Raw genomic sequence first — 27,800 nt, forward strand, 5'->3', positions numbered from 1 at the left:
CCCAATTAATTAACTTGGGTGTCGCAGTGGCGAGATGTTAGCCTCATTTGCCTGGTATGCAGGAGGGTGTGGGTTCGACCCCGACCCTGACGCCTGTATATTTGGGAGTTTGCATGTTCTCCCTGTGGTCATGTGGATTTTTCTCCGGGTCCTCCGGTTTTTCCCACCACATTTAGAGACACGTGTTTAGAGTCGTTGGCTGCTATAAATTTTCATGTGATAAGCAACTTCGTTAAGCTATCATATGTGGCCAGGTCGCCTCTGAAAAAATAACTACATATCGGAGTGAGCATTACCTGGTCAAATAATTGCAAGTATAGTTTTATAATTGTCACCTTTTCCAGTATCAAATTATGAAAAAGTAAGAATAGGTTTTACCCTTTCTGGCAATAAAACAGGAGGTGTTAAGATGTTAAACACCAAATAGAAACCTTTTGCAAGAAATCAAGTCTGCATTGACCACACGTACTTGTGGTGAACTTGCAAACAAACATGTTCTGATATATAATATTTGGGCATTGTCTTTGAAACTGATTGGCCTACACCAGAGGCAGCCTTCTTTAGGGCCTAGTGTCCAGAGGTGGGACAAAGTCATTGTTATGCAAGTCCAAGTCGAGTCGCAAGTCATCAAATTCATGACTCGAGTCTGACTCGAGTCCAAGTCACATGACTCGAGTCCACATCTCATAGGTGGGACAAAGTCATTGTTATGCAAGTCCAAGTCGAGTCGCAAGTCATCAAATTCATGACTCGAGTCTGACTCGAGTCCAAGTCACATGACTCGAGTCCACACCTCTGCTAGTGTCACTAGTGTCAGACCAGAGAACGCCAAAAGGCGAACACTACAGTTAATTCAGACTTGATTCCTGCAAAAGGTTCTTAGTTGGTGTTTGCACATCTTAGCACCTCCTGTTTTATTGCCCGAAAGTGGAATCTTTTTTTCTTTTATATTTTCATACAGAGCATAATTTGTGAATTTTTTTTATTGCGAAAACTTGGAGCGTGATACTAGAGATGCGTGGTCTAAGCGTTTCTGAGTGACGTCACGGGCCTTTAACGTCCACTTCGAGTGGAGTTTGTAGCGCTTGAATACACCCACGCAGCATTAACCAGGGCGGCCACGGGGTTTGAGCCGAGATGCCTCTACCACTCGGCCACGCCGCCGTCCACGCCGCCTAATTGCGAGCAGAGATTATCCGTGGCGAGGCGCTGATTTACGATCCGAGCCCTGGCATCGTGACCGCGTCCCTCGTTAAGGGGGCGAACAAAGTTGATTTGGAAGTTACGAGTGGCCAATCGGAGTGAAATTAAACCGCCCACCGCGGTGAACCTGCCTCGTTGAATATTAAAGGCACCGCGTCGAAGCGATCCCGTGCCGATTAGCACGGATGGCCAGAGTCAGTCTGGAGCCAATTGCTCTTACGATCGCAACGGGGGGGAAATGCGTTTCTTACTCCGTTCATTTATTTTATATCGTAGTCGTGGTCTTGGTCTTGCCGATGACAACCCGGTGGAGTTTTAGTCAACACTGCTTCCGTGGGTTTCGAATGAGTCGTTCTTTTGGTCTGCTCGACTTTCAGCGGTCAAACAGTCTGAGTCACAGGCTCTTCGTGATTAAATGTTGATATTATGGACATGCAATTCCTACCTGCCCCCCCCCCATATTATCAGCTCAGCCAATCAGTGAAATCAGATAACACTGGTCAACACACTTTTCCTGACATAAGGTATTCCAACAGGTTTAATGTAATTTCGGGGTGCTGATTCCAAATCTGGCATCAGTGTTTGTTTATCACATCAGGTTTTTGAGATATCAAATATTGCATTTTCAATAAAAACTGCAGAAGAAAAATATTAAATAAATGTGGATATCTACATAATATTATATTATAAACACACTATCCTAAAAATACAGCACCATAGTTTAACAATAAAGCAGTCACTGACTCGCAACAACTTGCAATCATAAGTGACTGAGTTAATTTCGGGTAAAATCAATGAAAATGGGGTATGCCGATAGCATAAAATGAGATGTGATAGAGCAAATCTGAGATCAGATTTGGAATCAGCACCCTGAAATTAGTCTAAAACAGCTGCAAAAGTCCAGGCCAGAAAAAAATGTTATTTGTTTGTTGACCAGTGTTATTAGAGCTTAAAACCGATGGGGTTTTTTGTACAATCATAGGGAACTGGGCTGAGATCATGAACTCACTAGAGTTGTGAACCACGTTTAATCGTGGGTAGCTGCCCAAATTCAAAGCCAGGATCTCAGCAGTGCTGACTCAACTCTGTTTTTTTATTGTTATCTTTGTTGTATCCACGTAGATCGCCAATGACCACATTCGGTCTCCCTCGGTGCTTTGCAGTCTCCAATAAGGCTCATAAATTGTCACCGTAGCTCGCAGATTAACCGGCCCCAAAACGCGTGGCCATCCCAAAGGCTTCGTCCTTCAATGGCCGGTGCCCTGCCGGGGTTGACCCGCACGCGCCGCGGGCTAGCGGCAGTGCTCGGGCGACTTGCCCAGCGGCGATCGTGGTTCGGAAACAGCGGTCGGGTTATCCCAACGCGCATCCTCACCACGAGGTGATTCCAAAACCTGCATCCTCAACACGCGCCTCCAAGACTCGTTAATTCTCTCTTGCGGCAAACTTAAGCGTAGAAGCATTCCCACCCTATGCTGATGAACTGCGAGCAATGATAGGCACTGCACATTCTCTGCATATTCTCAGATAAACGGAATGTATGTACAGCAAATTAAACATAAATGCATTCTACGGTATGTTGATTAACTGTGCCATCGCATTCGCAGCACCACGTCTGTTGACCACTCATTGATATGCTAATTTTTTCTCTAACCCTCCTCCCTCTCTCTGCCTCCGCCCCCCCCCCCTCTGTCTATTTAAGGCCACCACACAGAGACGATCACCCCTCTCTGTTACCTGTGTTGCTCTCGCTATGTATCTTGGTGATATCTGTCTGCTAATATGTCTGTCTATAGTTTTCTGTTTAGATTTTATGTCGCTATTTCATTATACCTAATGATGATTGCTTGTGTTGCAATCGAAACGTCGTATTCTATTATTTAATTTAATTTATTATTTTATCTTTAGACGTGACTTAACCGAAAGAAACAAATAATACGTTCTAAAATTAAGATTGTGAATAACCCAACCAATAATGGGTGCTGCATATGATCAGATTAGCATGATCCGTTGTGAGTTATCGGACTACATTAATTAACCCCCCTCTCGTCTTCGCACCTGATAAGCACGCAGTGATGACGTCACCATTGCCCTATTTAAGAGCGAAACAGGAGGACTTCTTCACAATACTGGCTAATTGCCTGATGAAGCTGGTTGCTATAATCACCAGCGAAACGCTGTTCTTCGAATTGCAAATGTTGTGGGTTTACTCTCCAACGCACAACCGGTGAGCTGAAGTCGGGTGGTGGCGGGTTTAACGACACACAGATATTTACGTGATCGTTACCCAAAAAAAAATATTATTGATTATATTGGTGGCGAATACCTACGTGTTAAACTAATTATCTCTTAAATTTTGATTTAAAGCTTTCGTGACTGCAGGGATTCATATTCTTGGTTCTTTCGGTAAAGGGAAATAATAAAATAAAATAATATAAATATAAAAATGTTCTTATATTATTTTATTATTTCCCTTCTATGTGACTTTACCGAAAGAACCAAGACTAATTATCTCTTGTTTTAGGGTCTCTAAATGAGCTCCGAAACGTCTTTGTTTAAGTAAAACTCAACTCTTTCAATTTCGTCAGGAAAGGCCCACTGAGCGATGTCGCCCTTTGTCGATGCGACCTGCCCACAAATGAGAGCTCAACCAAGTGGCTGACCACGTGGAAATTGACATCAGCCAAATTATTCGAGAGCACCTCTCAGCAAGGCGCTTATTAAATGTAATGTAATATTTTCATTATGTTTGTATTATCAGTCGGCATTTTCAGACCACTTCGTGTCATGTCATCACAGTCAACCGCGCTTTGGCCTTCTGCTGGTTCGTCGTAAATCATCGCCACGCTCGGCGATTGTGCGTACCGCACTGAAGTTGTTTTCGCACCGTAAGGGGCCGTCCATAAATGACGTCACGCGATTTTTGACCCCCCCCCCCCGTCTTCGTCACACGACGTCACAAAAAGTCAGACCCCCCCCCTCTGAAATATGACGTCACAAAGCTCTGCCCCCCTCCCCACCCCAAAAAAATATATAAGACATGCTTCAAATTGCTTTAAACTATTGTCATTGTAGTGCGTATTTAATGTGGCGCTGCACTCTGATGTTGTAGGAGAAAACATGTATTAAAAAGTATATTTAATTAAGTAAAACGTGTTGTCTATATTAATTTAAAGTTGCGCATTTAGATGTGACGTCACATTCCTCAAACCCCCCCCCCTCTACCTCGTCACACATCGTCACAAATGTCTGACCCCCCCCCCCAGGTGCGTGACGTCATTTATGGACTGCCCCTAACGTAGCCGACCGTGCAAATCGTCGTCCGCCCGTAGCCACCGTCATCATCGACTCAAACAAGAAAAATGAACAAAGCCACAAAAGCTTCGCCGATGGATATATTTCCACAACATTAACCGGTGCTCCCACGCGGATCGCCGCTGAGGCCTACTGTGTGTTGAACCTCACTCGTTCTGCCTCATCGGCTGCACCGCAGCGCGCCGCAGTCAAAACTCTGACGGTGCCGTGTCCTTTCCTCAGGACGAACAGCAGCTCACTCTCCTCCTGAAGAAGACCCCCACTTTGATTTGTTTTTTTGTGTGCAAATTTACCGTCGCCCAGCTGTACAACCTGCCACCGTTTGTGCATAAAGGGGCCGTCCATAAATGACGTCACGCACCTGGGGGGGGGGGGGGTCAGACATTTATGACGGGGGGGGATTTGAGGAATGTTACGTAACATCAAAATGCGCAACTTTAAATAAATATAGTTCTTCTTAATTAAATAGACTTTTTAATAAATGTTTTCTCCTACAACATCAGAGTGCAGCGCCACATTAAACACGCACTACAATGACAATAGTTTAAACCGATTTGAGGCATGTTTTTTTTTTGGGGGGGGGGCAGAGCTTTGTGACGTCATATTTGAGGGGTGGTCTGACTTTTTGTGACGTCGTTTGACGAAAGGAAAGGGGGGGGGGGCAAAAATCGTTCAATATCGCGTGACGTCATTTATGGACGGCCCCAAATTACGCTCTACTCGTCTCCAAGAGTCTCCATCAATCCGCCCCGTCCAATCTCAGCCGGCCAGTGCGCACCAACTTCAACAGACCCAAATCGACTCCAGCTCCAAATCCGCGGGCTCGCGTTGACCTGCTGCTGTACCAGCGCAGTTTTCGGGGGTCACCGGCCCAAAGACGCTGGAACGCCGCTACCAGCTCACATTTGGGATCCAGCCTTGAGTCTGAGCCAGTTCTGCAGCAGACTCAAAACGTTGTTGTTGTTGTTATATTATTGTTTCTTTCGGTAAATTCTAGATTTGAAGCTTTCGTGCCTGCAAGGATTCATACTCTTAGGTTTTTTCGGTAAAGAAACGTAGGTAAAAAATGTCAATTAAATTAATAAAAGTAATAAAAGAAATAAAATAATAAATCACGACGTTTCGGAGGCAGTAAATCTAGCTGTGACGGTCACAGCTAGATTTACTGCCTCCGAAACGTTTTATTTTATTTATTGTATTACTTTTGTTAATTTTAATTTTATCTTTCGGTAAAGTCACGTAGAAGGGAAATAATAAAAGAATAAAAAAGAAAACATAAAAAGAAAAAATTATGTTTAATTTTTATTATTTTATTATTTCTCTTCTACGTGACTTTACCGAAAGAACCAAGAATATGAATCCATGCAGTCACGAAAGCTTTAAATCGAAAGTTGTTGTTGTTGTGATGGTGGTAGTTTCAGAGAGCCCACTTCAACGTGTGCTCAATGCGAATTCGCGATAGACTGGACTCATAAGAGTGCGCAATAACAAATGTTCTTCGTTATTTTCCGTTGTTTATTAGTTGGGGGGGAGGGGGGGGGGGGTGATGCGGCGGTGACTTTAAACGTGAAAGCAGAGCGACAGCTGTAGCCGTTTTATAAAAAAAAACGCCGCGCAGCTCGGGGCCTAGGAGGTGCCACCTGTCCTCTGGCTTTCGAAGGGGTCGTCGTCTCGCTGAGGTAGCCGCCCTGGGAAATCTTCCAGGGACAAAAGTAAAAGTCCGTGCTTTTGTCATGATAATGCACCAACTCCACACGAGGAATGCGCGTGTGTTAATAACAATCATTATTATTATTATTATGCATTTTTACCCAGCAAGGGCCTTAATGAGTTTCGCGTTTTTTGCAACAGTGGGCGATGTTGCTGCTGCCGTATGTGTGTGATCCCACTTGAGTCATTTCGAGATAATTTGTCAGCATTTGGGATGTTTTAGCCAATACACGTTACATTCTTTGAGCTATTGTGAGAAACCAGAGAGCCCAGAAGAAACCCATGCAGGATAAGAGAGAGTAACACACAAATGCCACGCAGAAAGGCACCCGAGTCGGGAATCGAACCCAGGATTGTTGCCATGAGGCATCAGTGTTGAGATCGAGCGTTGCGAGAAATTCCTCTTCCCATGATACGCCCCGGTTTTCTTTGTCTCTCAGAGGTGGCAATCCTACTTTGGGCCCCATAAAGTGGCATGCGATCAGAATGTCTGCTGCCACTGCCCGCTTACCCCCCCCCCCCCATAATCGCCTCACCCCTCCTCATTCAAACTCACCGCTGATCTCCCCACATTGCCCACAACACCTGGCTTCCTCTACACAGGCATAAGCACGCCAAGCAAATGTTTCGCGCCCGAAATAGCTCAAAGGGGCCGAGAATTCACGATAGAATAGGACTGCATCAAATCACCGCATAACGTCCAAACTCAGATAGCACGTAAACACAAAACGCTTACAATTGTAAAAATTATCGCCAGCCACGTTCAATCCACTGCTAGATGAAAGCCCCCCCAAGCCGCCGCCACCATCTCTCACGATCCTGCAATGTCGTTCAAGTTCATTTATTAGGTATAGCCCTGTGAGCCATTCGGCTCTTGAATCGGGTGCAACCGCAACAAACAAAAAACAAAAACATGAACAAAAAAACATCTTAAAGTGAATATGTGACTAAGTGCAAACAGAAAATCCAAGAAAAGACAGCAAAATATTGCAGAAAAAAACACCGTACACCAACGCTGTGTGCAAAAATCCCAGTGGGATGCAAGTCAAACAACAACAACAACAACCATAAGACAACTTAGATTAAGGCCCTGCACCTGCACACGAATTTATTCCATCGCTCCGACTCTTCAGTGGACATCCTCTGGAATCGCTTCCATTGCTTGCACGTGGCCACTGCAAACAAATTATTTGAATTGTAACTAGTCTGTTAATTACTCGTGATTCAATGTAATTTGGGTCGCCACCTATTTCCACGGGGCAGAGCCAGACACATTTCTCAGAAGGCTCGAGGTCCATCAAAACTATGCCAGTGCACTGTCATTCAACACACAATGCAACCACCTTATCTCGGTACGAATCAAATCTTGCTGATGTCCGAACACAGATGCCAATTCCCTGACTGTCTGGGCCACCCCTGGACAGCTCGTGAGTAATTTAAGTCTTGCAGCCCGTCGGGTTTCTACCCCTTTAGCGAATGATGGCAATCTGTTCGGGAACTAAATGCCAATGTAGAGGTCTGCTGGCCATGAGAAAGTTCGTGTAGTTTTGCTTGGCTTTCCCTTGAAGGAGCAAAGTCAACAGTGGTTTACCACATGGTCTGCCCGGTGTATAACGTGTGGTCACGTGGCAAACGCAGGTTTACCACATGGTCTGCCCGGTGTATAACGCGTGGTCACGTGGCAAACGCAGGTTTACCACGTGGTCTGCCCGGTGTATAACGTGTGGTCACGTGGCAAACGCAGGTTTACCACGTGGTCTGCCCGGTGTATAACGTGTGGTCACGTGGCAAACGCAGGTTTACCACATGGTCTGCCCGGTGTATAACGTCTGGTCACGTGGCAAACGCAGTTGCATATTTTCTGCGTGAGACCTTCGATGGGCGAGCACCACGACTGCCTCCGTGGCCAGAGGGCCCCATCTCTCGAAGGGCTTCCCCGCCACCAGACGTTGATCGTGAGCCCGTCTCTGTCTGTTTAGCACACGGTGGGTTTTACGCGACCAACGTTAGGATTCGTCGTGAATTTTCAGGGTTCAGATCGCGTCGTAAAATAACAACATAAACCCCCACGCCCTCCTTCACCCGAAACGGCCGGTGAATAAAGTCGTCGTGTGAACAAACGTGGCCTGTTTGTTGCTGCAACCGCATCAGCAGCACCACCGTGGTGGTGTTGTTGGAGAAGCAATGCACACGCGTTTAACAATTGACTACGACGTTGCTTGCCTCCTCCCATACAGGGACTGAAGACAATTTTGATCATGCTGGCAACCACCTGACGATTCAGGCTGAGACTCTCAGCGACACGTCTGACTGCCAAATTGTTAAACGCGTGTGGATTGCTTCTCCATCACCACAACGGGGTGGTGCTGCTGTATCGGTGATAAACTGCCCACGTTTGTTCATCACGTCACAGGTTTATTCACTGGCTGTGTCGGAGGGGATTACGACACGCGATTAATTCGCGGGACATGACACGGACATCAATTACGAATATCGGTCCGTTGCAGTGCGATCACTGCAGCAGAGCTGGCCGCCGCCTCGCGGCTCTCCGTGGGGCTCGCAGAGGAGTTAGTGGTAGGAGGTTCACGGGCAGAGAGGAGGGGGGAGGCTCTTTGAACGTGGCACTCGATCGGTGCCCCAGCGCATCAGTCACCCGAGGCATCGGCACGACCATTGTGCCATTCTGAGAATTGAGAAGTACAACTTGGTGTGTGGGGGAGGGGGGCACTTTCGCTGATAAGACTTCATCAGTGTCAGAGGCCGCCACGCCACCTGCAAGAGATGTTTTCACCATTGGAACGGGATACCATAGAACCATAGTACCCCGGCTCTCGCACATTGTCCGTGATGCAGTCATCTTTAGTCTGTTGGTGAACGAAGATGCGGCCATCGATTCATCTCGACGAGCTGTACACGATGCACCACTACGGTGCGTACCGCGAGCGTTCAGGGTTTTGGAGCAATCGTCCTCGCAGCGTTTCGACATCGCGGAGTAGCACTGATTTCGGATTGATTGGTACCCCAGTCGCGGAGTTACGTAACACCCCTGGATAAAAATAGCGTTCTAGAAATAAAATATTTAATTGCCTCGGCCATTTTGTATTGTTTGGTTCCCCGGGGTCCCGCCTTACGGATCAGTTGTGTATTGTCGGGGTCCGCACTCAAGGCCACCAATCAGCGCTAGAAGTTGATTAACCCTCCACTCCCACTCCCCCTTAACGGCCTGTGTTCACCCAACAGTACAAATGGGTTCACGGGCAGCTAGTCGGTCGGTCGACCACGTGCGGTGGGGTAACGTGTGGGTACGCTCACCTCTCGAAAGACGTCTGGCTAGCGTGGAAGAGTAGACCAAATACCCTCTGGAGGGAGCGGCTCTCTAGAGCAACCTTGAGTGGAGGCCCCTCCGCAGCAGTGGCGTAAAGGAAGCAATTGCAGGGCTGCGCCTTAACCCTTCTACACCTCTACGCAGTGTAGACATTGTAGAGAAAAAAATACCCAGTTCATACATCACGCTTCAAGGTGGGGCAGAGTAGAATGAAGAAGAGAGAGATGCCGGACAACAATAGAGCGTCGACCACCTGAACAATTAGTATTCACACGAGATCGATCTACAGAGCCGCGCGCAGGCATTAGCATTGCGACGTGCTACTGCGAACGCGTCGCGCACGCCAAGGTCGCATGTGCTTTACGTGCATTATACGCATCAATTATTAACTCGCAAATTAATTGGCAATTAGTTAATCTCGGGGCTCAACGTCACCCTGGGGCGCACTGTGAGCCCCAACAGCAGCAGCAGCAGCAGAGATGATGCCCGATATTGTGTGTGGCAGGCGCAATGGAGTGGAGGGTCCAGGACTGGGTCCGATTTCGGCACTGACGTTACCCGTGGCCAGGAATCAAAGTCAAATCAGCAGTCACATCGATGGGACCCATTTTTTTGTTGGTATCAAGATGATGATGATAATGATAAAAAGGGTAAAGCCGATTCTTCTTGTCATCATCAGATCACAAGGTTCATTGCCAAGTGCCTGAACCATTGCAACCGCTGCTCAATCTGAATAATAATAATGATGTCTTCTTGGTTCTTTCGGTAAAGTCACGTAGAAGGGAAATAATAAAATAATAAAACATAATAAAATATTTTATTACGTTTAATTTTTATTATTTTATTATTTCCCTTCTACGTGACTTTACCGAAAGAACCAATAAGATGAATCCCTGCAGTCACGAAAGCTTTAAATCGAAATAATAATGTCCTTTCTTTTTTATGGGATAGATACCATGAATACCTGGCCTCTTATTCAATAGAGTCCTGCCCGTTACAGGACCCTGAGTCTTTGTTTGGGCTTCGTGCGAAAGGAAACCAGAGATTACGGAGAGAACCCAGCGACGCGCTTTGGGTGTCACGACGCTGGACTTGTGCAACGTAAAGAGGTTAAGGCGCAGCCCTGCAATGTCTTGCTCACTCTACCGCTGGCCAGACGTGTTGGAAGTGGCACGAGTACCCACAATGTACTCCACCACGTGTGCCATCATGCTGATTGACTAACTGCGGTGATACCCATTGACACTGCTCGGTGGGCAGAGGCAGGAGGGAGAGGACATGAAATATTGTACAAAACTTGCACCCCCCCCCCATTGTCTCAACTGCCTCTCCGGGGAAATCGAATCGGTGACCTCTGGATCCTCACGTCCCGGGTGCTGACCGCTCACACCGTGACAGCGGCGGTAGCAGAAGCAGCAGCGGCTGCATCGGCGGCGGCGGCATTGGCAGCAGTAGCGGCGGTTGTGGCATCAGCAGCGGCAGCAGCATCAACAGCGGCGGCATCATTCCCTGTGAATTGTAACGCACGCGTGGAGCCGGCAAGGGACACGCAAATTCACTACCGCCGGCTGGCCCACCCGTCCGTTGCTTTTAGCAGGGACATTTAACGTTGAAATGCGTTCGGCTACCTTTGATTCCACATTTCACCCCTTGCCCCGCACAATCGGGGGGACGACACTCCCTCAGGACGCGGCTGTCATGCGAGCGGAGCGCTGGAGGGCTCTGAATGATTTTTTTTTTTATCGGTACGCTGAGCCACCGCGTCGCCAAAGGACGCGGGCGGCGAGTCGAAAAAGCCAGCCCACAAGCTTAAAGCGCACGCCAAGCCTTATCTCAAAGCCAAGCACACTGGCGCAGTTTGTAAATTAAATAACGGTCTGTTAGGTAAGCCACTGTAATGTATCTTAATAGCGGAACGCGACGATCTTGTTAAAGGTGTTAGGCTACTTAAGCCATTGTTCGCAATATAATAATAATAATACCTGTGATGTTTCCCGGAGACGCGAGGTGGATGATGAATGTTCATTGGACACAAGAAAAATGGACGAAAAAGATGCATAATATTAATGAATGAAAAATAAAATGAAATGAAACTTTAACAAGAAATATATTCACGGCTTGCTGCACGTTTGCCGTTTTGGGGATATTTTTTTTTCTTTGCCGAAAACGCGGCGCGTTTATCGTCTGCATCGCACTCCTGTGGAGTAAACAAATACCGCGGATGGGTTGACATGTTTGACACTGCGATATAGCGGAAAATAAAAACGTTAAATAAAAAGAGGATGATAAATAGATGTGCGGCGCACGGTTTCGCATCCGACTCTCTGGGCGCCGAGGCATGCATGTGGATTTGTGTGGAAAGGTCGCATATGTAAAAAAAAAATCTCGATAAATAAGTTACAACGTTTTGCAAAAGTAGGTTACTGGATATAAACAAAACGCAGACTGATTTACACACACACACGTGCGCGGGGAAACGCTTGACCGTGCCTGAGAAGTGAGCGAATGTACACAAGAGTGAACAGATCACTGCGTTGTGAAAAGGTCACATTTGTCTTCGTCTATGGGAAATGGCATTTGCACACCGCGTGGAAATACGTGAAATTGGTGTTGGGGGGTGGCGGTTAATTGGCCAGGGTGGATGTGTGATGGCCGGATGAGTGAATTCTGCACTTGTGCAGCGAAGAAGGAAAAAACAGTGGCCTCAAAATGTGTTTATTTTATTTTAGCAGGATTAGAAGTCGCATTTGCTGGAACGACCTGAGTCACCAAAACGTGAAAATATAAATATATATAACACAAACACAGCAAGGAAAATTAAGCAAAAAATCAGAGCAGAACTTTCGCATTGGAGAAGAAATAAAATAAAAAAACTGCACAATCTCACAAATGGATATTAAATCGGCAAAGTTCCTTTTAAGCATTCATGGCGAAATTCAGCTGGGTAAATAATTACAGCGAATTGATATACAGGTGTATCTCCCATGGCGATGACCGTTAGAAACTAGAACACACAAATGTGCGGTCAAATGACTCCCGTCATGCATTGCAAGCATGTCACGCTGTAACTGTAATATATTACAACTTTCATCGTGCTAATCGTTGCTGGCCGATGACATGTCGGGCCTGTAAACAGCTGGACGGTCATGGCTACGCACATGTTTGCCTGCCTTGACAAACCTGTCAACCCCTTATTAGTGCCCACTTTATTACAGATCAGTTCAGACCTTATTGGTCACCCAATAAATCTCAACGTTCATCCTACAAAGTCCCATCACGAGGGTGAAACGCAACCAAATAGACACAACTATTTTGCAAGTATTGAAACGGCTGTGGACCGTATGGACCTAAAAACTCGATTTACCTGTGCAAGAATACGGGGTCAACCGTACTCGTTGTCGGGTATGAATCCAGCACTGTGGAGACAGCAACGAGGGCTGGTGGATTATCACGAATGTTGTGAAACTCCCTTCTACCCGTGGGCGTTGAGGAGGTGCCATACCCTGGCACGCGAAGAGAGGGCAGTACAACGAGTGGTCTAATGTCCATCTGTTTCCATCTGCAGGGGGGATGGAAAGTTCCCACCCCCCACCCCAACCCCTGCTCACGTGGGTTTTCTGCGGGAGCCTACGGTTTACTCCCACACATATAATAAACCCGCATTAAATTGGCTGAAAACATCTTAACAATTTAAACCACCAACGTGGCAGTGACTCTCCTGGCTTTTACACACAATAAAAAAATACTACTATTGTTATCATAATTATTATCATCAACGAGTCGTAAATATATAAATATGACCGCCACACGGCCTCCAAAGGTGTCAAACTTGGGTTGAATAAGTCCGTGTTGAGTAGCAGGTGGCGGATATCTACAGCGTGCATCGGCACATGTCGTCACATGTCGCCACATGTCGTGGCATATGTTTCAGTGCTGGAATGATCCCACCGGCTCCGTCTTAATTGCGCACAAGAGCGGAAACTCGCGCACCCGCACAGCAAGAACAAACTTTTGCAAGAGCACACGTCGTTCGGAAGGGGAAGGAAATGTACGTCATGTGCGAAATGAAGGAGACACGGACACCATCTCTTTGAGGTGCCCCGGTATTTATCGGCGCTCCGGAAAAAAAAGCAAGACCCACCGTAACGATTGCTTTCTTGCCAGGATCCCCTCGCGAAAGAGGTTTTCATAATCGATTAAATAAAGGTGAAATAAAAATGAATTGTTATCTGGGGGATATGGTCATTGAGAATGGGGAATGAACGTCGCTAGGCATTGTGAGTTGTTGATGACCCCGCAAAGGCGTGGGACTGGTTCAGATATAATTGTGCCACTTGTGTTAACCATGGCACGGGAATCCAAACACACAGTTGACAAAGGTTCAAAGGGCAGCGCGCTAACCAATGCATTCCCCCCTAGCACTCCCACCACCCCCACCACCACCCCCACCACCACCCCCACCACCCCCACCACCACCACCACCCCCACCACCACCCCCATCAATACTGGTTCATGCATTGGCAGCGGTGCACAAGCACAATTAACGTTAAAAAAGAACTCACACTCGTCAACAACGCCACCTTTAAAATCTACATATTATCCGTGACGTGCTATGAAAAAGGGCCATTGCCTGAAACGACACCGATCATGTAAATTAGTTTTTCATTCTAAGGTCACACAGAGTGTCGTTAAGGAGCGCCTTGAGTTTTCCGCCTGGTGCTGAGCTACATTATGATCAAAATCCTCGCTGTAACAAATTACGAACATTACAAATGCACGTGCAACAGCTCCGTACTGTGACGAACCTGCCAATTGGGTCTGTTTGTTTGTTTTTATTTGTTGTTGTTGCCCTCGTCATTGTAAAAAAAAAACTAAAATAACGCGATGTGCCCAATGGATACGATATGAGGCGTTCCGGCGAGTTGAGGGAGACAGGTGGCACTGATATAACAGCGACAAAAAAATAAAAACAGATACGCCAACGCATGAGCGAACCAACCCGGCGGGCTAGAGATAATGACTGATAAATGTTTCCTTTTTCTCTTCTGCTCCCACACAAACGACGTGGCCGAGAGCCATAGCTGCTGGGCTGTGCCATGATGGCGAGATCCTATCTCCCTCGCCTGGTTTACAAGAGGGCATGTGGTCTCGCCCAACCCTGACGCCTGCTGTATGTTTGTAGTTTGCGTGTTTCTCTCTCCCCGTGGTGGGGTGGATTTTTCTCCGGGTGCTCCGGTTTTTCCCTCCACATATAGAAAGAACATCACGCGTTTTAGTGTATTTGGCTGCTCTAGATTTCCACGGAATAGGCCACTTCGTCAAAATTCGTGAGATTCTGGTCGCTTCTGAAAAAGAACGCAATAGCTCAGTGGAACCTTACCTGGTAAAAAAGTTAAAAAATAAAACACAGATTGGCATCGTGGCGCCGCGCACGGGCAGATGGCATTGAACGTGTTTCTGCTGAGCCGAAGCTGCTGGCATCAGTCGTTTACCGTCGAAGTTGTTTGCAACATTACCGTGGGCGGCGAAAGCCAGAGGTCGTTAAATTATTCACAGCTTGATGCCCGCCCTCACTGTGATTAAAAATATAATTTCGATTTTGAAATATAAAAACTTTTTTTTTTACCGAGAGCCGTCGCTTTGCTCTGTGATATAAATGAGGAACATTCATCCCACACTCAGGGTTTAATTGAGGCACAATTAGAAATGCAATTTGGAAATTTCAATGTTGGCAAACGAAACTGGGCTCAGCCACGTAATTCGTTATTTATGTCGACCGTTTGCAACATTACCGACTAAGAGGATGAATTTATGTCTTTGAAATTGGACCTTCCCCCTGCTTACCTCTGCCCTCTCATCTCACTCTACTCTCATCCACGCACTCTCCTTCCTCTCCCCTCTCATCTCGCTCTACTCCCATCATTGCACTCCCCTACCTCTCCCCTCTCATCTCATTAGAATCTCCTCCACACTCTCTCCACTCCAGCAACCGAGGCTTTCTGGTGAAGCCCCGAGTCAACATTTGCTCAGTGAGAGGTCACCCTTTCTCCTCTGCTGCCCCCACAGTCTGGAACTCACTTCCCCAAGCCATCCGTGCTTTTCCCCCTGTTCAAATCTAGGCATCTGGATTGACTCCCTTTGACTGACTGACTCTCGCAACAAAATAAATATTCCCATTGTGCACCATCGCGAGATCTGGTCTCAATATAAATCCACGCAACAATAAAATACGATTGGAATAACTACAATAATGTATTTTTGTATTATTCTACAGTACATTGTTTAATTGGAATTATTTCGTAATCGTCAACATTTGTGGCTCGCTTTCTTGAATGGGTAGTGCATGAAAGTCTGCCGCAAGATTGTTAAGTGGCTCAAGAATTGGGTTCTAAAGCACGTAATCGCTCTGTCTGATTCATTCTCTCAATTGTGTCACTGCTGCTCGCACTGCTGCACGAATAGAACTGCGGAGCGGTGGCACAGTGGTAGGGGGCCGTGCATAAATGACGTCACGCACATGGGGGGGGGGGGTCAGCCATTTGTGACGATGTGTGACGAGGGGGGGGTTTGAGAAATGTGACGTCACATCAAAATGCGCAAGTTTAAATAAATATAGACACGTTCTACTTATTAAATATACTTTTTAATAAATGTTTTCTCCTACAACATCAGAGTGCAGCGCCACATTAAATACGCACTACAATGACAATAGTTTAAAGCGATTTGAAGCATGTTTTATTTTCAAAATGGAAATATGTTTTTTTTGGGGGGGCAGAGATTTGTGACGTCATATTTGAGGGGGGGGGGGGTCTGACTTTTTGTGACGCCGTGTGACGAGGGGGGGGGGGTCAAAAATCGTCCAAAATCGTGTGACGTCATTTATGGACGGCCCTAACAACTCGTGCCTCACAGCACGAAGGGCCCTGGTTCGATTCTCCGTCTCAGGAACGTTTCTTAGTGGGGGTTTCTCCATATTCTCCAGTTACCTCACATAGCTACAAAAAAAAACCCCAATGCAACTGGCATTGGTCAAATCTCTCAAATGTGCTGCAAAATTATCCTGAAAATTACTGAATTGGGATTACACATGGCAAGATTCCTCAACTCCCACGGGCAAAAAATTTGCAGGAGCCTCCTGTATCAGATTCTACAGACTCGGTGAGGCTTTCAGAGTAGGCAAGCGGTAAGGGAAAAAAAATCCAATAATAACCCGCCATTTCGAATGAAAGGATGAGAGTAAAATGTGGAGACGCATCCAATTGAATGAACAAACACACACACACACCGTGCAAAGGTTCTCGGGAAGGCGAGTGGAGAAGTGCTTCTTGTGTTTGGCGGTACAGATGGCGGTGTCTGAAAGCCATTGTAAGATTTGCTCTGAGGGCCAGCGTGTTGTGTTTTTGTTTGTGAAGGTAAGGCACTATATATCTAATTTAAACGTACATAATCTTGGGATTAAAATATATATTAGAATACATTTGTTTTGCAGTACGGTAATGTTTATCATATGTGTGTGTACACTTTTTTTTTAACTCGTTGCATATTTCTCTTATAATTCACATCACCGGTTCACAGCATGTGCATCTGCCAAAATGTCTCTGGGTGATTTATTAATAATTGGGATTTTGGGTAAGATAGTCGTGTTAAATATGTGTCACAATATTGGTTGTGAAAGCCTGCGTATAAGAAAAAGTGTCTCTGGGTGTTTGGCAAATTGTACAATAACACGCGATAAGGATGTTTTTGTTGTTGTTGGTGGTGGTGACATTTGATGATGTGGTGGTGGTGGTCGTGGTAGTAATAATGGTGGTGACAATTAAGAGGACATTTGATGATGGGTCTTTAAGGCGTGGCTGGCTCCGCCCTTGGCCACGACTACCCTCCAGAATCCTCCACTACACACGTAGCGAATCGTGCTGGTCAAGATCAACCGTCATTGATTTGTATTTTGTTGTATGTAACGGGCCAAAGTGAGTCCCTGCAGCCACTGGAGGCAATACAATTTACCAAATTTTCAAATCAATTCACGACCTTGAAATCTGACAAATAATCGAATCGCCAGCTGGAAGAATTATTACCAGCTGAATTATCATGATGATGATCGTGATAATAATGATAAATTGGCAGAAAATAAACAGTATTGTTCAGTTTGGTCGTATGCATGTTGAACTGCTTTCGCACCGTACGTAGCCAGCTGTGCAAATCGGAGGTGTGGTCTACATTCCCACATGGGCAGGAACACCGGGTGGCATTTGGAGCGACTCTGTTCCGCCGTGATAACAGCCGGAGCCGAGCGCAGTGGCTTGCCACATTGCGCATTCGGCTTTCACTTCTCAAATGGACTTAGCGGCATGTGCTCGGAGGCGCGATGGGTGCGCGCGAGTGGTCATTGCATTCCGCTCAGACCACCGTCTCATTGCAGCCTCTGGGGGGCAACTACAGCCGAATATGGATTAGGACTTGCCAATGACCGGGTTCCAGCGGTGTCAAGATTGGCCTCTGTGGAGGAGGAGGCTCGTTAAGGACGCTGCTGCTACTGGGCAGTTGGAGGCGGTCGCCCCTCCAGCAACAACGGAGGGCAAGAGGAGCGACGCTCACAACAACGAGCGGAGCGTCGGGCGGATAAAACGCAGCGAGTTGGCACAGTAGGGGGCACAGATGGTGCATCAGTCAGTCATCTCAGTCGGTCGACCCACGGCACCTGGGGTCTGTTCCCGTGACCTGCCAGCGGGTGTTCCGTGGCCTTAACGTGTGCACGTGAAAGTGCACACACAGCCTGGCACAAGCACCACTGAACATTTCTGGGAGGTTCTAGATTTGAAGCTTTCGTGACTGCAAGGATTCATATTCTTAGGGTTTTTTTTTCGGTAAAGTCACGTAGGTAAAAATTTTAAATTTAAATTAATGAAAGTAAAATAAAAATAAAATATAAATCACGACGTTTCGGAGGCAACACAAGCCTCCGTCTTCAGGTGTATCAAGTAAGAGAAATTCCAAGAAAACAGTTTTCTTGGAATTTCTCTTACTTGATACAGCTATCGTGCTGTGACGGTTCCACCTGAAGACGGAGGCTTGTGTTGCCTCCGAAACGTCGTGATTTATATTTAATTTTTATTTTACTTTTATTCATTTTAATTTTAAATGTTTACCTACGTGACTTTACCGAAAAAAAACCTAAGAATATGAATATCTGGGAGGCTCAACTGGGGGACACATGGGTGGAGCCCGCCAGCGCCCCGCCCACTTTTGCTTGACCAAGCCAACAGGTTACCCACAGAGTGAGTGGCCCCTCCTCCCCCGCCAATCACAGGCCCATTGCTCATAGGTAGAAACCTCCGCGACCTTTGCCAGTGTCGTTTTTTCCAGAAAGAAGGTAAATAAGAAACAAATAGCGATCAAATATATCGATCAAAGATATAGATCAAATATACATATTTTTCTTGAAATATTTATAAATATACATATTTTTTTCTACCTTTCACGAATGTCTCTGGACACTGAGACAGGATTTGTGTCCTCGCCAAAGCAGGCAATTTAGTCGCTGTACAACATGAAGGTAAGTCGCTTGACGACAGGGCACAGGTCCGGCCAAGCACGGCACGTGGTCGACTGAAGCACTCAATCGGTGAACCTGTTGTCCATTGCATGCAACGTCAGCTCGTAATGGTCAACCAACCCATTGCTGCAACATTACCTGCAGGTTGCGCTCAATTGGGATTGCGGGTAGAGCAATATCCATCATCGGCCACCCGACTGGGAAAAATATTAATTGGCAGGACTCTCGTGAAGTATAGTCTCGCAACTTTTTCTGGGTAAATCAAGCATAGTGATGGCAATTAAACTTAATTACACATTTATTTTTTTGAAAATAAATTAAAAACCAATCTGGCCAGAATTGATAAATGCGTATCAAAACGGCGTTCATCATTGACACTGCCTTGCCACCAAAGGACTGTGGATATGGAACTCTAAGTTGCTAAGAATTAGGCCATACGCAAGAAGAATTACAGAAAATTCTATAGAAGGATATAATTTCAGACAATGGCGTTTCATCAAAGCACACACACAGATGCGGGCGAGGGCATAGATATCATCTGAATTGTAGTTGGAGATCGCACTTCACACAGCGGGATTGAGAAACCGGGGGAGGGGGTGGGGTTACAAGGTGTGTGGGGTGGTGGGGGGGGGGGGTTGACAAACGCAAACGTTTTGAATCGACACGCATGCAACGCCGTCTTCGCAGACACTGAGTGCCAAACAAAGCCTGAGTATAGAACCACTCTCACCACAGGCCAACAGAACCATGTGGCAGCTGTACCCAACGGAGGGTGAACGCTCTTCCCGTGCTGCAGAAGCCAGGGACAGAGAGGGGGGGGGACGGCAGACGAAGGCGACGAGGGATGACCGCGGAGCGCGGCTGTCATTTCGGACAACAACAAAAACAAACACAGCACCCGTCACAGCTTCACAGGAGGGGAGGGAGGGTTGTTTCATCGCGACTTCTGCTCGACGCCGCTGGTGCCGCCACAGTGACAGCGGTGCGCTGGGCGAGGTGGTGGTGGTGGTGGTGCTGGCAGATGCTTAGCCACGGCGTTGTCACAGCGCGAGGAGGGAAAACAACAACAACAACAAAACCCAGGATCGGCTCAATTTCCGACGTCCAGCCATGTGACTGATGACACCGAGCCCCTTTGCCCGTGGCATCCGGAGGAATCAGAAGGCCGCTTTTCAGTCGTGGGGGGTTTGGCACGCCAGGGGCTTCAGATTGGTTTGTGACGGGAGTGGGGAATAGGGGGTGGGGGGGGGTATTCTCTTTTGTTGTTGATCCATCACGGGTTTCTGAGCAGAGGGCACGGAGCCCCCCCCCCCCACCACCACAAAATTGGCAAGCGATCAACTAAAAAGCACGCGGCACCGTTATTGAAGGCGTAATAGATGGCCGGGATTTTATGCGTTTCTTGAATCTCAGCCAGCTTCACGAGAAAACTGGGATGCGAGACGGCGTGACCGGATTCAGATTCATTAATTTCGTAAATTCATTCGCCAAAAGTCGATCCGTGCGACCCCGTAGCTTGGTGGCTGAGCTGGGACTCCGTGAGAGGGGACGGCGAGGCTGACAGAGTCCTCGACACGGGCGGAGGAATCGACGAGCGACGCTTGGATGAGAACGGCGATGACGGTAGCGGCGATGTGAGGCCACCGGCGAGCGAATGGCCGGATTGCATCGGCGGTTGCTGAATCATCATCGATCAACCCGACTCGCTGGCCGTCAAAGACTATCAATTGCAACGAGGTAAGAGCTTGGTACTTCACCCCAGACGGGTGTCGACAAACCTGCCGCACCGGAGACACCGCTAGGCTCTTTAGGGACTGCTTCGTGATGGGGTTTTTTTTGTTAAGGAATCCACCGTCTCGTATATTCACCGCGTTGCACCGCGGCTCTTGGGATATCGATTACTATTGTTTTTGTTGTCGAATTATAACTTTTAAAAAAAACCGTCCCTTTTTCTTATATTGGTTGCTGACCTCCTGACCTGAGCGAAGACGGGTCGATTCGCACGTCTCGCGAGGATGCAGCGTTGTCACGGCGTTGCTTCGAGTCTCGGCCCTTGGAAAAGTTTTCCAATGAGGGGGGGAACAAGAAAACCAACCCACACGTACCGTGCGGAGAGAGAGAGACACGGGCTAGCACGGATCTGAAGCGCCAATCGCCAGTGGTGGAGGTGGGTGGGCGTAAAGAGACGTCTGACTTTTAAAACAACTTTTATTGCCGCCAGCAGCAACAGCACTGGGGGGCGATTCCGATACGAAAAACACAAAGTCACCAGCAAACAAATAAACAAACGCTGTACATCCACGCGCTAAATGCACCGCGCACAACACGAAAGAAAAGTCACGTGGTGGTTGTGTTCATCGCGCACACCACGGTGACGAACGAGCGTTTCAGAAGGTGAACACGAGGGTGCCGTCCACGCTGGTACAGAGAGGGGCTTGTCCGGCTCCCCAGCGTTCGAAGAAGAAGACGTGCACATCACCGGCATGTGTGTGGTACGCGTTGAAGAGAGACTCGTGCCTTGGGCCGAGCTTTGTCGCAGGGTGCTTATCTTGGAGACCGGCGAGGTGCGAAGCAAATCAGTCGCGTGAATTTGCACGCCGTGTGCTCAGCATATTGACCCGAAAGGTGTTTTAGTTTCAACTCTCCTTCCCGGCATGAATTGCATTTGCTTTTTGTTTGTTGTTGTGGTTGTTGTCTTTCTGCACAGCAGCGAGTAATATGACCGGCAGTGTTTTACAAGCGCAATCGATGGGGGTCAGCGCGGAATGATTAACCCGTTTGCCAATTACCCGCCGCTGCTTCACCGACTTGCGGCGAGTTTCGCGATTTACACGCTCAGATCCGTGGTACAAAACATCGCTCTCGAGCGCCGTAATGACTTCGGCGCAATAACAACTCTGCACGGATGACAACAACAATAATACTCATGACGAGAGCTGGACAAACTTAACTAGCGAGTGAGTGGGAGCCCGAGAGGAGAGAAGCCACAGGGAGAGGCAGAGACTGTCAACAGCCAAGCGACATCACGGAGTTCAGAGGTCACGGCTGGATACGAACAACCACGGAGGGAATGGGAGAGACTGGGGGAGGCAGTGGAAAGTTACCAGTTACCAACAACACCAGCAACATTAATTATAATCAGAAGTGTATTATCAGAAGTGTAAATCTCATACAGCGATGCAGCTCTCTCTGTTTTATGTTAAGAATTGTGATTTTGTACCAAATAAGAATAATCAGAGCGAGAGCCTGCGGTGCTGATTCGAGTTCGGTGGTTAGCTGGGCCGCGGAGTTTGAGCATCGCTTCCCGTTGCGATCAATGGTGCGCGATGCGTAAATACGAATGTGTCGCGCTCCGTACACAGCCGGCCAGATGACCCCGCAAAGGGGTTAAAGACTGAAACAAAAAGCCAGAAACGGATGACGGCGCGGCTGGATCGCGCTCGCATCTCAACACGGGCGGCTCGCTTTGCCTTGGTGGGAGAGAGAGAGGGAGAGAGCGGACGACTTTCAACGCAGAGGGGGGCACTGTACAAAGCCACGCATTACCCACGGCGTCCCCCTGGGCAAACGACGGCGGTGTATAGCGACGGAGTAATTTGATGGCCATGAGCTCTGCTGTTTCTTGTGATTGAAAACAGCCCCTGTAATGTGTGCTTTTTTTCCCCCTCATGCGCCGTCCACCATTTCATTACCCCGCAATCTGTTGCGCTTGCTTTCGGCTGGGAGTTGAGCGGGGCGGGCAAGGCGCAGCCCTGCAATTTCTTTTCTCATGCCACTGCCGGCAGCAGGTGGCCTTAGGGGCCGTCCATAAATGACGTCACGCGATTTTTGACGATTTTTGACCCCCCCCTCCCCTCGTCGCACGGCGTCACAAAAAGTCAGACCCCCCCCTCTCAAATATGACGTCACAAAGCTCTGCCCCCCTCCCCACCCCAAAAAAATATATAAAACATGCTTCAAATCGCTTTAAACTATTGTCATTGTAGTGCGTATTTAATGTGGCGCTGCACTCTGATGTTGTAGGAGAAAATATTTAATAAAAAGTCTATTTAATTAAGTAGAACGTGTTGTCTCTATTTAGAGTTGCGCATTTTGATGTGACGTCACATTTCTCAAACTCCCCCCCCCCCCTCGTCACACATCGTCACAAATGTCTGACCCCCCCCCCCCCCAGGTGCGTGACGTCATTTATGGACGGCCCCTAAACCGGAGAGGGCTCCGGAGAGTCTATCACGAAGTCTAAAGGTGAAATTGGCCGACTCCTCCACGTAGGAGAGAAGTCTTGGGGGGACGTCCATGAATGACGTCACGCACCTAGGGAGGGGGGGGGGGTCAGACATTTGTGACGATGTGTGACGAGGGGGAGGGGGGGTTGAGAAATGTGACGTCACATCAAAATGCGCTACTTTAAATAAATATAGACAACACGTTCTACTTAATTAAATAGACGTTTTAATAAATGTTTTCTCCTACAACATCAGAGTGCAGCGGCACATTCAATACGCACTTCAATGACAATTGTTAAAAGCGATTTGATGCATGTTTTATTTTCAAAATTGGAAATATGGTTTTTTTTGGGGGGGGGGGGCAGAGCTTTGTGACGTCATATTTGAGGGGGGTCTGACTTTTTGTGACGCCGTGTGACGAGAGGGGGGGGGGGGTCAAAAATCGTCCAAAATCGCGTGACGTCATTTATGGACGGCCCCTGGAGGAACCAGAGTGGGAGTCCCCACACACCCTTTGGCCCCACCACACACAAATTGTGGGGTAGCCAATTCATACACCTGGGTGGACAGAGGTGGCGGAGGATGGTGGAGTTATAAAATATATCATTTTAAAAAATACTTGCTTTGTTCTATCACCTGCCCTGGTGTGACGTGTTAAACCCATTATTTTAGTAATTTCTAGAAAGGTTTCGTTTAGCCCGATTTTTTTACGTAGTATAGAGTTATACTTAAAATTGTATCGATATTGTATTATGATTGTTATTGTGATCTGACATCCAAATGGGATTTTTTTTGCACATTTGTGTACGCAGCATAAACAAATTGTGCTTTTTCTGGAATATTGTATTGTTTTTGTTGGGGATGTTTAAATTTGCGTACGGTAAATTTTCAAATGTGTCTTGTAATTGTATTGTTTGTTGCGGTTGCACCCGAATCAAGAGTCGAATGGCTCACAGGGTTATTCCAAATAAATGAAACTGAAAAACTGAAAAACAACAATAATCACAAAAAACAATTAATTCGGGAGTAATAGGCACGATGCACTCCGCCTACTTGCTTGTTATCGTCTCGTACGCGGACAACTTCAGTTTTTGTTGAATCTCTTCGTTTGCAGAATAAAAAAAACCGCTGGCTTTTTCCAATAGAAAAAAACACAACAACAGACCTTCCGTCTCGTGCAAAATGTCCCCCCTCACCCCGTACCCCCCCCCCCCCCCCCCGCAAAAAAAATTATTAAGAATTTCGACGAAGACACAAAAATGTATTACCACGGCGCCTGCACCCAGCTACCAGACCGTGAATTTGTCCGGCAGACATGGAAATGAAGCTCGCGTGAAGGAAGTGGGGGGCTGAGAAGCGGGGGGGGGGGGGGGGGGTGTTGGGGGGGGGAGGAGGAAAGAGGGGGGGGCACGGTCGCCCCGCGCTACGAGATAACCCTCGCGGTCCACGGCGATCATCACGTGACCGTCCGTGAGCCGGACCAGCTGGGGAGATCTCACTCGAGGCATCAACAGAGAAGTGGCAGCAGCGTGTATCCCAGGATACCTTGTCACAAATGAGTATATTTATCAATTTTCAGATTGAGGAAAATAATGTTGAGGGAGCACGCCAAGCTCCCAATCTCCCCCCCCCCCCGCCGCCATCAGCCCAGGAGAGCCCCAATGATTCCGTCCAATGCTTCATCTGCCACGCACATTTGCATAATTAAGAAAAAAAACAACACGGAGCGGCTGTCATTTGAATAGATTACGCCAAACACTGTGGCCGTGATGCTGGAATGGAGAGAGAGAGAGAGAAACAAAATATATTTCCGAAAAACAATTACATTGATTAGCCCGGCCACCCTCAGTGCCCTCTGCACGGCGTCTTCGTTGCGGTGTTTTCGGAGTTGGAAACGAAATCGAGCAAAACGGTTTTTCGTTTGTCGTTTTTGTTTAATTAAATATGCTGCACGCTCAGGGTCGGACGTAGTCCAGTACGGATCGGTTGAACGCACGCCACTGGCTCTTTTTGAGACGCCGTCGACATTACAGAGACAGTTTAACACGCAATAAGGGCTTTCGCAACCAATATTATCCATAATTAAGGTTTATTTTTTTTGTTGGAATAGATCGCGTTAACATACATTTTGTCGTTAAACCTGACGTTGGCGAAACGTCGTACTGTACTCGAATTGCAGCTATTGTGGGTTTACCCTCCGACACATCGGTTTTGTTGACGCGAAAAACCTTTATAATTGGCTGCGCCAGGTGGTGGCGGGTTAAACGACACATTCATATTTACGCGATTTTCAACTCATCACGTACACAGTCCCCATCACACCGATAAGTCACCACCACCACCACCACCATCGTCGTCGTCGCTGTAACCGTTTGTTGACCACTCTTCACGAGAGGTCAGAGCGGGTCAACGGAGTCAGTTGGACCCGACGGTATTTAAAAGGCGGACGATACAGAACATGAATTCGAAATGCGATAGATTTATTTTTTTATTTTTTTTCGAGCGGCAATTTGGTTGAGCGCGCGGCTGCGCGGAACAGAATGGTACACTCAGTGGAAAACCATTAACAAACCTGTCCTCCGTGTTCATCTATAGCCAATCAATCGCACGGCCCCTTTGCAACAGGTGAGATTTTAAGCAGGCTCAATTTTACGGTCAGGGGAGGGCATCCCTAAGCAAGTCACCTTGTCTAGGAAGGGCGGGCATGTACTACAGTGGGTGGCAAATCGTGAGAAAATATTCGTAGTGAATTCCTATTCAGATGAGCATTGTCAGCGTAGGAAATTCCACATTTCTATGACGGGATGAGTCTTTTCGATCAGACAATCATCGGTGATTTCCCTATACAACTTGGTATATATTTTATCGACCCCCCCCCCCACTAAGGCAATGATGGGCTCAGTCAACCTCTCAACCAGGAGTTGAACTCCCAACCTTTCGATTGCAGGCCGCTAACTCCGCACCTCCGATTAGCACGGTTGTTTACGTACGGTGCGAAAGAAGTTCAGCATGCATACACATTTCGATTTAAAGCTTTCGTGACTGCAGGGATTCATCTTCTTGGTTCTTTCGGTAAAGTCACGTCTACGTGACTTTACCGAAAGAACCAAGAACATGCATACACACTTATTCAGTTCGGTAATTTTCAAGAATAATTTTTTAAAAGAAATTCGGCAAAATTGGACTGTGGTACCAGCGTCTCTACCGTGCACTGTGAAGCAGACAGGGCGCAGTGTTCACAGTGAGCACACGCGCAAGGCAGCTACTAACCAGGGCGGCCGCTGGGCTTGAACCGCGAACCTCTGCAACGAGCGACACAAATTCCCCTTTGCAGGCTCAGCCAAGTCACTGCCCAATTTTTCATCGCATCGCGAAACAAAGAAAAGCCGATTCCGTTGCAATCCTTGTGACAAATCTTCACCTCCCCCACGCGAGCGAGAGTCGTGCGCGTGCGAGGATATCCGTGCCCCTCCAAAACCGACGAGAAATAATTCCAATTAACCGGCACGTACGTACGGGGGTGGATGGGGGTGGGGGGTGTCCTCCCACTGCGCCCCTCGCACTTGTACTCGCGGGGGCTCAGGCTTATGCGCTCGTGAGGAAATTGCACGTTGAAATGTTCACGTGTGTGTATGTGTATGCATCATGTGTGGGGAGTGGTGGTGTAACGGTTAGCGTGCTGCGTCACGAATCCGGCGACCCGTGTTCTATTCCCGCTCACGGCCAACACCAGCGACGGTTATTTGAACCGGTCCTGGGCCTCCTCTAGGTTAGCTCAGCATCAAATTAGTACCCGGTACAGTGTGTAAACATCGCCACTAGGGAGAGAAAGGCGGTCGGGGGTGGTGCTGGCAACCTATCCCCTCGTGTGCCGTGCCGGCCTTCATAGGTTCTTGATAACAGCACTGGCGCCAACAATCTGTGAAAGGTATATGAAGGCTGATCATTGTTTTTTTACCCTTCTATCTGGCAACAAAACTGACACCTTTTTTACAAGGAGTCATGTTTGCATAGACCACAATACCTGCAGCCATAATGCAAACAAAAAACATAACTCTGATAATATATAAATTCACATATGTGTAAATGTACATATGTGAATTTATGAAACATGTATGTATGTTGAAATTATTTCGCACTGTAAGTGGCCAACGGTGCTACTGAACACAAAAATCAGTTCTAAAATAAACGAGGTTTGAATATATATTTAAAAGTGGGTAGCTCCATTGGCTTCCTAATATCAGAAGGAAGCACGTTCCAGACGGCCTCCTCAAGCTACGCTGATTATGGGGATTGTTTGATCATATTTCACCATGCTGGGGGCGGGGGCCCAAGACATTCCCAGACATCATTGACCACCCCAATATTTACAGTACATACTCATATGTCCTTTTCAGAATGATGAAAAATAAGAATAGTTTTTACCCTTTCTGGTAATAAAACAGGTGTTAAGATGGTCAACCAC

This window comes from Lampetra planeri, chromosome 47 (assembly GCF_965212315.1).
Source record: "Lampetra planeri chromosome 47, kcLamPlan1.2.h2, whole genome shotgun sequence".
Classification (NCBI taxonomy): Eukaryota; Metazoa; Chordata; class Hyperoartia; order Petromyzontiformes; family Petromyzontidae; genus Lampetra; species Lampetra planeri.